The sequence below is a fragment of the Lissotriton vulgaris genome, unplaced genomic scaffold (assembly GCF_964263255.1).
Source record: "Lissotriton vulgaris unplaced genomic scaffold, aLisVul1.2 SCAFFOLD_3927, whole genome shotgun sequence".
NCBI lineage: Eukaryota > Metazoa > Chordata > Amphibia > Caudata > Salamandridae > Lissotriton > Lissotriton vulgaris.
This window is the reverse complement of record NW_028246271.1, coordinates 21,635-39,781: the sequence shown is the minus strand read 5'-3', so window position 1 is coordinate 39,781 and position 18,147 is coordinate 21,635. Positions and strand designations below refer to the sequence as shown.

At 40.0% G+C, this 18,147-nt stretch overlaps 1 long non-coding RNA gene across 1 annotated transcript; it reads right to left on the bottom strand.

The window, feature by feature from the left end:
- Positions 1–7,741: 7,741 nt before the first annotated feature.
- On the bottom strand, positions 7,742–13,701 carry LOC147666009 (uncharacterized). The gene is made up of 3 exons (XR_015304941.1): positions 13,636–13,701; positions 13,445–13,537; positions 7,742–7,896 (listed from the first exon to the last, which is right to left on the bottom strand). It is a non-coding gene; the product is annotated as an uncharacterized LOC147666009 (long non-coding RNA).
- Between the last annotated feature and the right edge of the window lie 4,446 nt (positions 13,702–18,147).

Sequence of the window (18,147 nt, the reverse complement as noted above, 5' to 3'; positions counted from 1 at the left end):
TACTGCAAGGGGGTCATTTACAAAGGCACAGCTTTCATTTGTGGAATGTAGAAATAAAATTAAAAAAAAAAAAAAAAAAGAAAGCTTTTCCCCACCTGGGGTTTGAACCCTGGTCAAAACTCACTCAAAGCCCCTGCACATACACAGTGAGCCACGTAGTCTGCTGAAAGTTTCCCAGCCAAAGGTCTTTATGTCATAGAGTAAGGTTGTTAGTCCTTCCTCTATTTCTATTGTCTTTGGACTTTAGATACCAGAAATCTTCTCTCGATTTACATTCTTTAAATACAAATAGCCCTTCCTTTCATACAGTCTGCCACTAGCCCCATGCATTTCCAATTCTTACTCAATCATCCCTAAATTCTCATTCCACTAAATAAGTGATTGTTTCATAGCAAACCTGTCCCCCCTATCCACGTGCCACACAGGATGCCATTATCAATGCCTGACATGCACTATGAGTAAGGAGGCCATAGTTCTCCCAGATACTGCTAGGGGGTCATTTACAAAGGCACAGCTTTCATTTGTGGAATTTAGAAATAAAAAAAAATAAATAAATAAACATTTTCCCCACCTGGGGTTTGAACCCTGGTCAAAACTCACTCAAAGCCCCTGCACACACACAGTGAGCCACCTACTCTGCTGAAAGTTCCCTAGCCAAAGGTTTCTATGTCATAGAATAAGGTTGTCAGTCCTTCCTCAATTTCTATTGTCTTTGGACTGTAGATACCAGAAATCTTCTTTCGATTTACATTCTTTAAATACAAATAGCCCTTCCTTTCATACAGTCTGCCACTAGCCCCATGCATTTATTATTGTTACACAATCACGGCACAGGGAACCCCAGGTGCCACCCAGATTAGGACCCCCCTGGCATAGGTAGAATAGGATCAATGAAGCATCTGGCCCGCCATTTTTAGGACAGTTTCTGGGCCCCCTCTTCGTTCAAGTGGGTCTCCTGGAGGCACGCAATGGAGACGCCATGGCGTCGGAGGAATGAAAGGACCCTGTATCTTTTAGTGCAAGTGCCCAATCCACGCACGTTCCAAGTTAAGAATTTAAACCCATGACAGGAGATCACGCCCAACCTGGACATATATTACAAACGGCGTGTTCCGCCACCCACGGGCCCAACCAGCATCCATGCCGGGGGACCTAGCCCATCTGATCAGCCATTCAAATAACAGAAACACAGTACTCTCGATGCCAGCAACAATTTCCCCTCCCAACCCCACCAACCCCCCAAGCCCCCCCAACCCCACAACCCCCCATAACATCTACCCCCACCCCCACCCACGAGCAAGATGACAGCAACAACAAAACACGCTATCCTGCCCTCCCCCTGCTGGTGCCATGATGTACACAGCCACCCTATTCGTCCCATCCAATACACACACACACACACACCCAACCAAACACCACCCACCCCCCTTTTAGCTCCCGATGGGACCCAGACGTACAGAAATGAACCTGGGCTTGGCCGCCGGCATCAGTCCCAAAGCAGGGCCCTCCCCAGCCAAAATAAAGACAGACACCGCCACATAAGGTCGTTCCAACGGGATACAGGTCCTACGCTCCTCTCCGTCATTCAAGCTCGAACAGCACGGCTCCCAGGTACCTCATACAAACTCAAGGCCCAGCACTAAAGCCCCCAAAGCAGAGCACAACACTCTTCACTCCAACAGTACCTTACGACAGAGCCGTCCCCTGCAGCAGTTCAGACATTCCAGTCTCTGGGATCACCGGAGCCGTAGAGTCTGTACCTGGCACAATGTCCTGCAGGGTATCTGGAACCAACACGTCCCCAGGGGCGGATGCGCCCGAGGACTCTGGACCATCCCTTGCCAAGGAAGGTCCCAACGGCTCCGCCTTCTGCATCGTCGTCTCTGGGGATGGTTCCCCCAGGTCTCACGGGGCCCCCCTCACTCTCCTGTGGGCATGTCGTCACACCTGTATCTCCTGCCACTCCCACACCTCAGCGGGCTATTCGAAGAAATGTGCCCGGCCCTGAGATATCACCTTGACCTTGGCCGGATATAACAGCATATATTGTAGCTTCATCTCCTGGAGCTTCTGCTTGACTCCCAGGTAGGCCTTTCGCTGCTCTTGCACCTGTTGGGTGTAATCAGGATAGATGCATATGTGGCTGTTCTCAATGGTGAGAGACTCCGTCTACCTCGCCGCCTTCAGAATGCAATCCCGGACTTATATAGTTCAGGATCTTCGCAATCAATGCCCTCGGAGGCTCCCCCGGGTGGGGGGGTACCATGGCCCTATGCGCTCGTTCGATGCCAAATACATTTGATAGCCCATGCGGGCACAGTTGAGTCTGAATCCAGTCCTCCAGGAAGCGCTCGGCATTCCCCGCCTCCAATCGCTCCGGCACACCCAGGACTCTAATGTTGCTGCGGCGCGCCCTACCCTCCGCGTCCTCAGCTTTTCGTTCCAATGCGTGCTTCATAGAGGTTAAAATAATAGGACAACAACTATGGAAGTAGCCAGCCGGATGAGCCACTTAGTCAGGAACTCTTCCATGCTCCCCATTCATTTTGCATAAGCTTTATTCGATAGCAATTATCATAAAAGCATTTCACAGTCACATAAAAGTATATAAAATGAATATTTCATATAGTAAAAACAAGTTTTTAAAACCTGGCTATACCGTCCACTCTAAATTTACGCTTAATATCTTAATTGGCATTTGCTCATTAGGTTTAAAATTACAGATTAGCTAAAACACATGTCCCATACAAAACAGTTAATCTTCAGTACTTTGCAAATAATTCCTATGTGTAAATTATCTCTCCGATCCACAGATTAGATGGTATTTATTTGCACATTACTCCTTAATTGTGCCCTTATACGGATAATCCACAGGTACTTTGTAACACCACATACTAGCGAGGACCTACTTGAGTCACTTCTCATGATTCGTAGAGCATCAAGGAGGTTTCTAGTGCCCAAATATAATACATATAGGCTTGATCCATTTGGCCCTTGCTTGCTTGTAGGCTGGGCAAGCAAAGACTACATGGTCTACAGTTTCTTGTTGTGCATCACAGCAGGGGCAGTTATATAGGTTGGATGTTGTTGGGTCCCATTTTGCCAGTTTGGTATTTAGCCTTACTGACCCTAATGTAAACTGCATATATAGTGCCCTGTCTCTGTGTTTCCTGATAAAATCTAGATAACGTTCCAGGGATCAAACTGATTTATGCTGGATGAACTCTTCAAATAGTCAGACAAGCATTGGTTTATGTAAGACCTGGTGATTTACCCAGTTCCAGTAATTCTTTTTTAACTCTCTCTTAGTCGGAGTGACCTGCTTGGCCCAAGCTTTGGCTAAGCCCAGCTTGGTCAGTAATTCCTTTAGATCTTTAAGCCACTTAACACCTTTGTTGTTATCAAGGGTAATTAGCTCAGAAAGGACCGTCGCATAGCCATGGAGTTCTGGGGTGCGTCTTAGTCTTATCAAGTATAGAATAGGGCAAAGTATATCCACCTCGCTAAAAGTGTGTCTGCCCATGTCAGAGAGTATGGGCTTGAGTGGTGTATTGGTAGTGACGGATACCAGATCTCTAAAGAATTTACTCTTTGATCGTCCAATCTCATTAGTTTTTTCGAAGCCCCAAAGTTCAGCGCCATAAATTCTTGACCTCACAGCTTTACCTTTATAGACTACTAGTGAAGGAGCTACCAGTCTACTTGACGTTAACCTTTGGTCCCTACCAATGGAATCCACCACCCTCTTATGGTTCAGTAACATTTTGTTCATGTGAGTCCCCCATTGCATTTTATTTGATAACCTAATACCCAGTTAATCAAAGGAATGGACTCTCTCTAAGGGGTAAACCATTGTTAGTGAGAGTGTTATTAAAATGTTTGCCCACATTGAAAGCCATAAACGTAGTCTTTGTGATGTTTATCATTAGGCCCCTTTGTGTACAGGAAAAATTGAAAGTGGGTGTGGAGTTCCCGGAGGCCCATTGGGGTTTTCGATATTAAAATAGTGTCGTCGGCCAACAGTAGGGTATGGTTTTTTTCCCCTTCAAAAATTAGATCAATTTTATTTTTGAAATTGGCTAAAAAAACTAACCACTCCATTTACATAAAGTGAAAAGAGGGTAGGAGCCATCACACAGCCCTGGCAAACCGCCTGTTGAACTGTATCTTGTCTTTACTTTTCCCATGAGCCCCCATCTAACTCGGGCATAGGTTTCATCATGGAGGCGTATTAAAATATTTAAAAGGTATGAGGGTAAGCCAATTTCCTGGAGCACTCACCATAGCTTCTCTTGCAGCACTAAATCATAATTGGTTTTAAGCTCAATGAGCGCAAGTAAAGACTTCCCATGACAATTATGACTACTTTCCAATATAACAAAGTAATGTAAACAGTCCTGTACTGGTACCTTTACTAAAACCTGTTTGATAGGTGGAAAGATCATCTTCCTCCTCCATCCAATTTTGAATCCTATTTACAAGGGCTTTGCCAACCACTTTCTGCATGGTATCTATTAGGGTGATAGCCCTGTATTTGTTAGTGTCCTCGCCGTCTCCCTTTTTATATATAGTTATGACCTCTGCTCCTTTCCTAGATATAGCGACTTCTGCTCCTTTCATTATATTGTTGATTAAAAGCAGGATATATTGGGCCCACTTCTGTAGTTCTAATTACAGCAAGTCACCCAGTATACCATCTGGGGCTGCTGCCTTTGCAGGAATAGTACACTTAATTGCATTCACAATCTCTTTCATTTGGAAGAGATTGGTATCTTCAATTGTAAGTGGAACCTGAATTCTCTTCAACTGAGAGGGAGGTAGGGCCTCTAGTTCTTCCGTGTCCAGTCGGGAAAAGTCATCCCACCAGGCCTCATCACCAATATGGTTCGTGATTGGGATGTTGTCCCTCCTATTTCTCATCTTGATTAGAGCCCAAAAGGAGGCGTAATCCCTCTTGAAACAGTAAACTTTCATGTCCTCCTAATGTACCTCTTCCCAATCACGTTTTGCTTGCTTTACTGATATGTTGTAGTCCATCCTCGCTATTTTTACTATTGTGTGTTTTTTCACCTTTTCCGCAGATATTAGTACTTGCTCCTTTTCTCCCTGCAAGACTCAGTGTACCATGAATTGGAGCTTTTTGTTCGGCTCCTAGTGGGGCCACTGCGTCGTCTTTCAAGGAAGTGTGCACCAATCGGAGCAATTGTCTCGTGGCGTATTATGTGGATATTCCCCCCACCCCCCGGACATTATCTCAAGCTGCCTTGAGTTCGGCTGTTTTTGACACTAATATTGAGGATATGTTCTTTTGTTTTTGGTCCTCTCCTGTGACCTTGGGCCATCTTAGACGCCTACCACAATTAGATAGAATTAACTCCTTTGTGGATACAAGGTAATTCCCAATGGTATTAGAATTTTTGTTGGAATGGGCCCATTGATTTTTTCAGTTTAATATTAGATGGTTGTGGTTACTGTCAATAGTTAGGCCCAATTCCATGTTCATGACATTGGGCCAGAGGCGTAAGTCGACCAAGATATAATCAATGCTGGAAGGGCAAGCAAGTTTATTGTAAGTATTTTTCCCCCTGATGTTGGATAGGGTTCTGCCATTTGTGTCTCTTATGCCATATTCTAGTATTATAGTATTAACTTGTATTACAATCTCAGACCATCTTTTAACCGGTGGTAAGACTAGGGGGGGGCACTGACCATTTGCTATCCTCTTCAATTATCCCTAGGAGATCTTCACTGCTTAGTGGCTCGAATGTGCAGTTAAAGTCACCGGCCGCAATGATTTTATCAAATGAGGGGCACTTGTTTATTTGATTTTCTAGCTGTCTTTCTATGGTCGATTAATTGCCATTTGCTTTCCCTCTTATATAGACTTTAAAGAGCTACAATACATCACCACCCTTCTGACCTTTTATTTTAAGCCACATAATGTCGGGACTTCTGGTCTCATGTAGGAGGGATGAGCAGCCCAGATCTAATCTGATCCAAGCTGTTATTCCTCTAGAAGGCCTGCACTTTCCCGTACACACTGCCGGGATATGCAATGTACTTTAGACAGGTTTTTACAGTGCAGTTACACTCCAAACTCTTCTCGTCTTGTCTTCTTGGCTTCATGGAACAGAAGCACACAGGCTCACACAATCCCCTAAGCCAATCACAACTCTGCTGTCACCAGCAATACAGCAGTTTCGAGATTAGTCTGAGCGCCCTGTTTGGCTGCTCAGGCAGTGCATGGAAGCCTAGGACAGTTCTTCACCTGGCTGGCAGGCTAAACTGACATGTGCAGTAATGTTGTACATATTTTCTCCTCCCACTGGCTCATATAGCCCAGCCCCGCACCACCCTAACCTTGCTCTGAGTTCACACTGAAAAATATCTGATAATAACATTGAGTTTTTTCTTTTTTTTTTTTTGCGCTGCTCAAACAGCAGTGTGGTCACTCTGTTTCACTCTGCTGGAGGAGCCGCTGCAGTCTCGACCTGCAAGTGACCTATTGTCACTAGTGGATTTTGCAATTGACTTCAATGCTATTTTGTCAATTTCTTTTTCAGCACTGATTTTTTGTTCCTTTAAAAATCCATAACTCTTATTATAAACATGCAATTCTGTTATTTTTGGTCGCTACATTAAGATAACATTAAGCTTACTGTATATAGATTGATGCTGGATTTCTTGGAAAGTGTGTTAATTACATGTTCCTCTAGTTAAGCCTTATTTCTTCTAGCAACTCACTTCATAGGACAGAGAAAAATAAGTATTACTGTGAATTCAAGGACCATCTTTTGGATATAAATATAACATTATTTGGTAAGGCTCCCCAGCCATAATATTTTCTATTGCACTTTTCTACAGGTATTCACACATTTTCTTTTTAAACCTTAAGTTTAGTGGATGGGAAACACAGTGCTGCAGTCCAACAGTGACATTTAACTTGAAGGCCTTGTGTACAATTTGTGCACAACATTAGGGGCTTAGAAGTAAGGTTAAATATGTCAAAATAAAATCAATCAATTTCATCGTATTGAAAATAGGAGCACAGGCTCATCTTAACTGTGAGGCATGTTTAACGTATAGAGTAGTACACCCAACAGTAACCGATATGGTAAGACTTTGGGTATATGTAATGCAAAAGATGTAAAACTCCTGAAGATAAATCGCAGGTTATTTTTTTACACTGCACTGTTTAATTCCATAAAGTCCACTACATTTGTTGTTCTTCTTAATTTTGTCAGACATTAGCTTTATTTGCCAGCTTTTTTGAACAAATATACACAGCAATTCAGTGCATTCTAAATTAATAGTATTTTCAATTAGTAATAATATGAAATTGTAGTTGATGTAGAATCCTAATGATAACATTGCACAATCTGGTATTCATTTTAATTTCTATGTTCATCAAATCAAAAATGATGTTCAATACAATTCTTATTGTTTATGGTTACAAGTTCTTTGTTTCAATTGTTTATAAATATTCTATGTTGAAATGAAGCATAATCACAATAGGCATCACAGACAATATCTTCATAGTATTTTTATCTCATTACTAAAAAGAACAACTTTTTAAGCTTTTATTTATAATTGAACCTCAGTAAACAGTTATACATATTGTATTTTAGTCAATAAATATTAAAAAAAAATTTTTTTATTAAAGTTACATGTAATAATTTACTCAATTTGTCAAAAAATTACAATTAAATTTTTCACTTTAATAAACAAGGCAATCATTCAAAAAATTTATTTCAGTGCGCCCATTTTCAATTTTTCAAATGTCTCAACATCATCTACTTCATCTGCATTGGAGTCTAGGAAGTCCCCTCTCATCAGTACAAGTTCTGCTTCATATCTATTTAAATCTTCATGTTTTTGTAGAATTTTGATTGTCATCTGCAAAGAGAAAAAATTGACTTTTAAAGCAACATACTTTTAGCTTAATAAGCTTACATGGAAAGTAATCATACCATATAAACATTCCATACAATAATTACTTTTCTATTTTATTTTATGTTTCAGAACTATACATTTTTAAGATGTATTAAGAAGCAGGTGTTAAGTGTGTACACTTATTTTCTGTTTTCAAAACTTTCATGCAAAATAAATGTTGCAAATTAGCTTTTTCTAATAAGATAAGCTTCTTAATTTTTATTCTTTTCTTGCAAACATTTTTATTTCATGTTATACGAAAATACACATTTAAATGTACAACTATTTCATATTTTAAATATTGCTTATCTTTTGTTGTCTTTCATCAGTTCTATATTTAGTATTACCCTTCCTACCTAAAGTTTTGAACCTGTTACAAGTTGTCTGATTACACCCAATTTAAACATACAAGGACATCCGTTTGCCTTTTGAGTTTCTGAATGGAAAATGCCTGGTTATTTTAATTTTCAATGTTTTACCATCGTTGGCTAAATAATCGAACCCTACATACTTTCAGGTTAATGTGCATACACTGTTAAATAGCACATTTTAATTTATATTATTTTATGCAATGATATATGTTTTAGATGAAATGCTATTTAGGTGACATGTAATGAATTATTGGCAGTTATCATAATAATCACAAATTCTAAGGTATGTCTTGTAAAGAGAAGGGGTAAATAATTTGTTCACATTTATGTTTTTCGAAACTTTCCCAATACCCTTATGAGTGTATAACCACATTTTCATGCACCACATGCCCAAATATTCATATTGGCCACCTGATCACAGAAGATGGCTAAACACCAACTCATATTTTCATCCCTTTCAATAACAATGCATTATATTTCTTTTTTAATATGAACATCTTATAACGGTTAAGCACATCAAATTAAATAATGTTCTGGCATAAAAGTAAACTACATTTTTAATTCAGAAACATTTTTCAAGTATAACCCCTATTTGCCCGCTTGTGATTCTCATAATGCGAACTAATCTCATTAAAACTTTCTGCTTGGCCTGACCAGGTTTAGTTTTTCACATGCCAGATTTTTATTCAATAATGCTCAAGATGACTACTTTATTCAAGAAAGTCCACTGTTTTGTCAGGTACACAACTTTTCAATGTATGTCCATCATAATGATAACATCCTTCACAACATGTCAGTCATAGACATTATTATTCCAAGATTAGTCATAAATATGATATAAATGGCCACAAATATAGCATGATTACTAACAATATGGCATTTAAAGCTTCCATTATCCAATAATTACTTTGGGGAAGCCTTTATTTAAGCTGTATTAAACTTTATTATGCCATTGTAAACATAATACCAACAAAATTGTCAGTAATCACAAAAGGTCATGCAAGTCCGTTTTTACTGCACTGTGAGAAGTTTTCACACTTTTCAAATTCAAAGGAGTGACTTGGCATTTGCCGGATAGCTAATGCAAATTAGCATCCCTGGGTTTTAGGTTGGGAACAGGTAAGTAAACCTTATAAAAATTGTTTTAAATAAATATTTGCAAAATATTACATATAAATGTAAACTCTTTGCATCAATTTAGTACTAATTACCTGTCAATAGTCACAAAAAAAAGTATATAATCTTTACTTTGACATTTTTCAGAAAGATGCTTGTGCCTTTTTAGTAGAGAAAAACTATTTGTACAAAATATATACAATAAAGAATGCCTTGGACTATAGACACAACTACTTTTTTGAACATACCAGTTTTCGGAAACTTAAATATTTGTAGGTTATTGTGCTCAACCTGCAGGTGCAATGGTCTTACATACCTCGTTGGTTCTGAAAAGCTAATGATCTCCTTCCCTTACGCGCAAACTTAATTTGAGGAACATCCAGTAACAGGGCATCAGCCGATATTAAAGATTGGTTTGGATTTTATCTTAGTTAATGCTGGACAGTGTAAACTGTGGACAATGTCTGGGTGACCGTGTTGTGTCAATTTACAGCAAGTGGAGTCTTAACTGCCCTTTTCTGAACATGTTGCAAACAGGGCCAAACATTTAAGAAAGAAGCCAAATGTAGTGCATTGCATTAGTTTACCTGAGAAAGAATGGTAGCACTATGTTTCATACCCAGGTTTGCAAGCCAAAAAGAAAAAACAGGACACTAAATTTAAATTTACTTGCTTTTAGAAAGTCAACTAAAATTTTATGAAGAAAGACAGTGCTATATCAGATTAAGTGCCGGTGTAGAAGCCCATTTCAAAGTAGAAGCGCATCAATTACTATTTTCAGTTATTGACAAAGGTTCTAAGTCAGAAGATGTGTTTTATCCCTCTTAAATTTCAAGGCATTTTTTCACAGCCCCATGCTCAATGACAGCATACATGCATAAAAAGCAATCTCAGATGTAGATTCACCTCTCAGATGTCTTGTCACCTCTCCTATGGGCTGCTTAATGTCCGGTCCCTTTGTAAGCACCACACGGACATCGCCTTCCTCATCGAGTCCGCGGGGCTCGATGTTCAGGTTCTAACGGAAACCTGGACGCGGGAGGACTGTGAGGTTGAACTGGGTTTTTGGCCTAGCCTCCAGGGTTTAAGATCAACCATACCCCTCGTGTGAAGAACCGGGGTGGTGGGATTGGATTAATTTATTGAGACATGCTAGCTCTCTCCCAGCTTAAGATTAGAGAGGTGTCGGGCTTTGAATTGATGGGGTTTTCTCTTAAAAATCACGAGAAGACTTTTTGCTCGGGCGTTTTGTGCTACCGTCCGCCTGGCAATGTACCTTCCCTCCCTGACTTCATTGACCTGATTTACGACCTCTCTAACACCCCCTCTAAGCTAGTGGTCTTAGGGGATTATAACCTGTGGTCGGGTGGCCCGCTGGACAGTGCGCTTTCCACTCTGTCCCAAGCCTGCAATGTTCTGGACCTAGTTTTCGCAGACACCCAACTTGTGTCGGTGGATGACATCTTGTGTCAATACTGGATGGATCACTCGATGGTTGCTTTCTCCCTCTATTTGGTGGATCACTCCTCGGTGGAAGCTGGATCTAGACAGGCTAAGTTGGGCAGACCTTGGTCTCGACTCCTAAAAGCCTCGCCTCTGCCCAGACTACTACCGGGCAACTTCAGTTTGAGTGACTCAGTGGAAGAGAGCTATACCACCTTGTGTCAGTCCATCTCGAACTCTTTGGGCAAGGTAGCGCCACTCCGTAGGTCAAGGGGCAGGCTGAATCGGTCGAGCCCCTGGTATACAAACGCCCTGCGGCAGTTAAACCTTAGCTGCAAATGCGCCGAAAGGGCGTGGAGGAAGCAGTATTCTGACTCGGCGAAGGCTATCTTTAGGCAGTCCCTGCAGGAATATAAGACACAGATTAAGGTGGCTAAGGCGTCCTATCTGGAAGCCACCTTGAATCAGGCTTCCAACAAGTTGCAAGCACTGTTTAAAATTGTTAGGGACCTGACTCATCCTTCATGCACGGTCAATAATGTTCCTGCGTCGCAGGTCTTGTGCGACTCCCTGGCCTGCGCCTTCGAGGAGAAGATCGTTAAGATCTTGGAATGTTTACTGAGCCCAGTACCTTCCTCCCACGGTTCGGGAGCTCCGGACGGCTCGCCCAGTCGACCCCAGCTGTGTGGTCCTGCTCTCGGTTTGGGAGCTCCGGACTTGCCTCCCAGTCGACCCCAGCCGGGTGGCCCTGCCCTCAGTTTGTGAGCTCTGGACGTACCGCCCCGTCGACCCCGGCTGAGTGGCCCTGCCCTCCGTTTGGGAGTTCCGGATGTGTCGTCCAGTCGACCCCAGCTGAGTGGTCATGCCCTCAGTTTGGTATCTCCGGCGGACTCGTCCAGTCGATCCCAGCTGAGGGGTCTTGCTCTCAGCTTGGGAGCTCCGGACGTTGTGTCCAGTCGACCCCAGCTGAGCTGCTTTCCCATCCCCTACTTTGAGGAGTTCTGTAGTCTGGCACAGACGGTGTCATCTGGCTCCCCGCTTGATCCACTCACCCCTAAATTTTGGAAGGTGTTTCAGGACGAACTTTTCCAGCCCTTGTACTCCATCTGTCTATAGTCGTTTGATATTGCAACGTTCCCGGAGTGCTGGAAACTGGCAGTGGTATCACCTCTCCTTAAGAAATCCACCTTGGACCCCGCTTGCTTGTCTAATTACCGACCCATTTCCTTTCTTCCCTTCCCCATTAAGATCATGGAGAAGTTAGTGACCCGCTCCTTGTCTGGCTTCCTGGAAGAAAACATCTGGTTTGATGAGGCACAGTTTGGCTTTCGCCCAGCACATGGGACGGAATCCGCGCTGGTGACCGTGCTTGACAACTTGCGGTCGCGGGTCGACAGTGGTCGGGCAGCCTTTTTGGTGCTGCTCGACATGTTGGCCGCGTTCGAAACGGTCAGCCATCCTACCCTTATCAGGAGGCTGGAGGAGTGTGGTGTCACGGCAAGTGCAAGGGACAACCGGCATCAGGTGGTGGCGTTACCACCTTTCAGCTCGGAGGTGCGGAGAGTGGGGCATGGGGTGCCACAGGGCTCTGCCATCAGCCCTATACTCTTTAACCTTTACCTCCGCCCTCTGGTCCAACTAATTAAATCATTTGGTATCTCGGCATTTAATTATGTGATAGATACCCAGTTGGTCTTTTTGCTGGAAGGGAAGAACGCGGTCCCACTGGAGACTTTCCATCGATACATGTCAGCCACAGCTGACTGGCTCAGTTCTAACTCGTTGCAGTTTAACAGTACCAAGACTGAGGTACTGTACTGCTCCTCGGACCGGGTTCCTCGTGTTCTCCTGGCGAACTTCTGGCCCCCGTTGTTCCCCGAGACTGTGTCAGCCGCCGAGTCGGCTCGCAACTTGGTGGTTATATTTGGCCCTATTTGAAGCTGGACATGCACGTGAACAAGATCACGTCCACGTGCATGATGCTGCTTCGCATGTTGCGTAAAGTTCTGCCCCTTCTTCCCGAGCAGGCTAGGCCTCTCGCCACAATGCTAAAATTGAAGGGTGTGCCCGCCACTGCGGCGGGCACAATTGAAGGGTGTGCCCGCCACTGCGGCGGGCACATCCTAATTCCCCCAACTGGATCCCCGTCTTTATGGCGGGCGGTCTCCTTCTCCATTATATCATCTTCAATCGTTCATATCTTCTCATTGTATTAATCTTACTTTCTTATGTAGATTTTATGACATTTCTGTCAGTAAATACAAATATAAACAATTTGCACAATGCTTATGAAGGTGCAATTCAATCCACATGTTAATGCGTTATTTAATTCACACGTCTGCATTTCATGAGGTGCTATAAAATCTAACGTTTCCCATCTTAAAATCAACTTCTTCACCTCAGATTTGTCATTTGTGTGGCTAACAATGTAACTACTTTTTATTTGCATTTTATATGCATTTACTTATATTTCTTATACTTAACCACAAATAAGTTTTAAACACACTTTTAAATTATTTATTTTGTTTATTAAATTCACAATTTAGAAAAGCAGTGATCATTTCATTACCGAAAACTCTCACCTCTGGTAATAACACATCAATCATGAGTGATGTGTTTCGGCTAATTATTGAAAAATTTAGAACTTTCTTTATTTGTTCCGTTAGACTTCTTGCCTGCAATACAAAATAGTTATAGTATTGGTATTAGCGACGTTGTTTCATATAATAATTCAATTACAAAGTGTGGTTGATAAAGATAATACTTTACTCACATCATTTTCATTGAATATTGTCATCCTCCTATTTAATTCTTGTTTTAATTTCGGCATAAATGTAGGGTTTGAAAAAAGGAACATTCTATTTGATTTCTTTTTACCCTTTATAATATTGTTTGCATGTTCCTATTAACGATAAAAAACAAATCAACAATTAGACAAATCAATGTTTCTCAAATTTGACCGTATTATCATTTAGCAAGTAGCAGAGAATGTCCTAAAGTTTTGTTGTCAGCTGTCTTTAACTAACCAACTATACATTATAAATACAGTCAGCTCTACTTCATTGTACTTATTGAAAAGACTTGAAAAAAATCAACTTTCTTTAATATGAGCACAAGCTCAAAAAATAAAGAACTAAGTTACTCTTGACTTTCACACACATGGAGTATGTTAGGAGTAAGACAACTTATACATGTAACTCAAGAGTAAACCAGGTATTTGGCAGAAACATTCTACATATAATCATATCAAAGGTTTTGTGTATCAGTCCTGATGAAAATGTATGCTTACTTTAACAGAGGGAGCTCCTCTACTAGGGAGGAGTAGTCTTGCCTTACTGCTTTCACACAGTTCTAGAAGCAGAAACATAAAATGGTAATAGCTTTGTTTTATTATCAATTTATTTATTTTTGCCTGCGGATGGGTGGGCGGAGTGGGCTCTGCAAAAGGAAGGGGAGGAGCGGTGTGCCTGAGCAATACTTAATGTGCAAAGACTGTTTTTTCAGCCCCCTGGGGCTACCCAAACTAGTCATGCACACTCTGTCCTGCTCCATGCATGCTGCAAGGCAGCATGTAGAACATGGCCTCTCTATAAGCCGCTGGCTTGGCGGCATCTGCAACAATCAAAATGCTGCTTGGAGTACTATGATTGCTTTATTGAAGGGACTCTGACTGCCTGATTTTGGTTCATGTTACTGCCAGGGTCAGGAGCAGAGAATATGCTGGACCCGGACGGTGTAAATGTAAGTTTAATTTTACCCCACTCACTCCTCAGTCAAGGAGGTCGCAACTATATACCAATTGTCTCCTTTATATTTTCTGTTAAGTAGGAGTCACTTTTATGTTTAATATACACATATTAAATTTGTTGTAACTCAATCTAAGTTAGTAACTGCTTATATAAGCTGTGTTGAAGGAATATCAATGAAATTTCACCAGGCACCCAGATACTAATTACAATTTAAAAATGTTGCTATTTGTAGACATCCTGCATGGTATGTTACTATTTTAATGATTACACAACGTAATAGAATCATTCAGTAATATATCAAATTTCTCATACATTTACACTGTATGACAGTTGATGCACCCTCCGCAGTTGGACAGAGACCTCCCCAGAGGAAAGAATAGGTTAGGTTACAGTTGACAATTATGTTTGTAAATAGCATTTTTTTTTTAAATCTGTTTATTAGCATAGTTTTGAGAGCAGTAATAGCATACAACTTCATTCATGTAATCTCAGTGTAAATTCCGTTGGTATATGTATGCGGTTGCTCCAAGCATATATAGAAACATAGTGAATTCGATTTTTCATTTGGTCGATGTACTGGAACAAACTAACAAACCCCGTTCACAACCGGTCCCACCCTCCACCCCTACGAAAACCCACCCGACACTCTCTTAGTAGGCACATAAATGAAATATCGACATGTGGGTCACACTCAATGTACTGATACAAAGTGCAAGGCTAACACACTAAACAGCATTTTATAGATTGTTATTAGTACTATATTAATATTACGAAATATTGATTCTAAATAGACGTGTCATTTGTGACCATGGGCTTGCATCAAACCTTTTTAACTCTGGGTCTTGTAGTACATTTTGTTTATTACTTCATGAGTCAAAAACATGCTCTTTTATGATATTCACCAAAGTACTTCACATTATTTCCTTATTTAGTTACTAATTTTTTCTTCAATTATCTCAGGCCTCGATTTATTTTAAGACTCAATTACATTGCTATATACTTAACCCCTATCCACATGTTCCGCTAATAATTATCGCCAGGTTCTCATTTGGAAGCCTGACCATGAGTTTGAGTACATTAAATTGAGAGAACACTGTCAACTAATTAAAAAATGCATATGACCAAACTATGTCATTAAGTAAACTGTTTTTTTTTAAAAAAGTTGCTATATCACTAGAAGGTACATAATTACTTAGTAAAGTAAGTAATAAAAACATTTTTTCAGAGAAGATAGAAATTAATAAAGATAAGTTTTTTTCAACATTTTTACAAATTTTCAAACAACATGCCACCTTCCTTTATGTCATGGCTCTTGAACATAATACATATAATTGCTGAAGGTATTTCCCTTCAGTACATTGGTGTTAATGAATACATGTTTTAAACGAACAAAATGTAAAAATCATAGAAATACTCATTATCTTATACTAGCCTTTATCTCATCTTCAGTAAGTAAATTCACAATGCTTCTGTCTTCCAAGGTTTTTTTAAGCCTACAAATTAATAAATTCATATTATTCGATTGTCTGACAATTTAACCTTTTATTTTGAAAAACATAATCATTGAATATAATTAATGTCTATGTATGAGTCTTTTTACAGTAATACTTATTCAGTATTATTTTTAATACAATAATGCCTATCCCATAAAATCTTTTTTTAATATTTTCAATTATCATCATATTTTAAAAATTCAACATCATTACAATCAATGCCATCAACAGATTCAGAATTTGTGGAATTCTTCTTGTGCATTTCTTAACCACAAATTCAATAATTATGTGACAAAATTTAAATATAAAATTTTCTTGTTGTGAATTACATAGTGCTCTTTTTTTTATAAAAGGAAAATAAATCATCTCATAAAGACTTGTTTATTGTGAAGTATTGACTAACATTTCTAAAAGCTAAGAAGATTTCTAAGAATACACAATACCAATTATGTCACTTATAGATTCATGTGAGTAATTCTCGAATGCTGCTGAATGACAAATAATTTATGTGCATACATTTAAGTTTGTTTAAATGTAGCAATTGTCCTACCTAACAGTTTTTAGCCTCAACGTCTTGCATGTTTTACTTTTCGCAGAACATCCTACCTCTAAACCTCAACTATTAATCATAATGTTTCTTCTTTAACCTCAACTGGTGACTTCGATTGTACTTCAAATGTGGGAATTTCAAGTATCACTACTTACTTTTCCGAAGTTTCCATTGCTCATATTTTCCTTCAATGTATTGTCCAATTATATAGGAAGATATATCTACACCTAATCATTTATTATGGATTTCACCATGCAAACATGGTAATAGGAACAGTAAAGATATCACTTGAATCATTCATTAAATATAAATGTGTAGGTATGCAGTACAAACTACCTTTTCAATAATCCAAGTTTACTGTGACTCATAGTTTTGCACCTTCAATTTCAATAAGCAGGTTAAATAATTACATATATTCAATATTAAACTGTATATTTACCTGTCCAATTCGATTGGAAATTTTTTGTGGCATCCGCAATAAAATGGAGTGTCAACAAACTGTTCTGTAATTGGCACATCTGCACAGTCTGAATGTAACCACTGTTTGCACTTTTCGCACTCTATCCATTCTAGTTTTTGTTCTTTGGGATATAGTGACCTGTTGATGCAAATATATTTTGAGAACACATTTACTACAGTGACTATAACATTTTTAAAATACAATGTCCATCTTTTACATCACTTTTCCAGGCATTGAGGGGCATATTCACAAGCAATAGCGATAATTATCGCTATTGCTTGGTTAGAGACAAAAAATGTATCGCCGGGCGGCGGCGATTTTTAGCGCAGATAAACCTTGGTATTACCAAGGTTTATCGCAAATGCGATAAAAAATGGCCGCAATGCATGAATATGGCTGAAAAGTCAGCGATATTCATGCATTACCAAGCTAATTCTCTTAGCCATGTTATCAAACTCCCATTGGAAAACATGGCTAAGAACTGCTCCTGGAAAGGTGTTCGCTTTTGGAGATATTCCTTGCTTTGCACTAATATCTCAAAAAGTTGGTAATAGGAGATAGCGATGTTTCCAGTCACTAACATCTTGGTACGCCCACTTTGCATGTCATTATTGATAAATATCACTGACATGCAAAGCGGGTTTGAAGATGGCCGCTATCTCCTATTAGCTGTCGCTAACTGGTGTTAGCGACAGCTTGCTAATAGGGAGATCATTTTATCTCCGCTTTCTTGGCTTTTAAAGCCAAAAAAGCAGAGATAAACCTCCTTGTGAATATGGCCCCCGGTACTTGTTAACATTATCTCCAAATCTCAAAACTCAGAACAACATAAACAAAATGGAAATAAAAATTCGAAGCGTGCTTTATTTTTTTTTCAAGCTTAGGACGGAAGCTACATATTTATAACATAATTCAAGATCACTATAGATTCTCTTGCATGCATTCCCCTGTAAAAAACTATTATTATTTTAATTGCACGTTTTTATTTGTGTACACATACAAGTACTAGTCACTGTCACAAACTAACATTTAT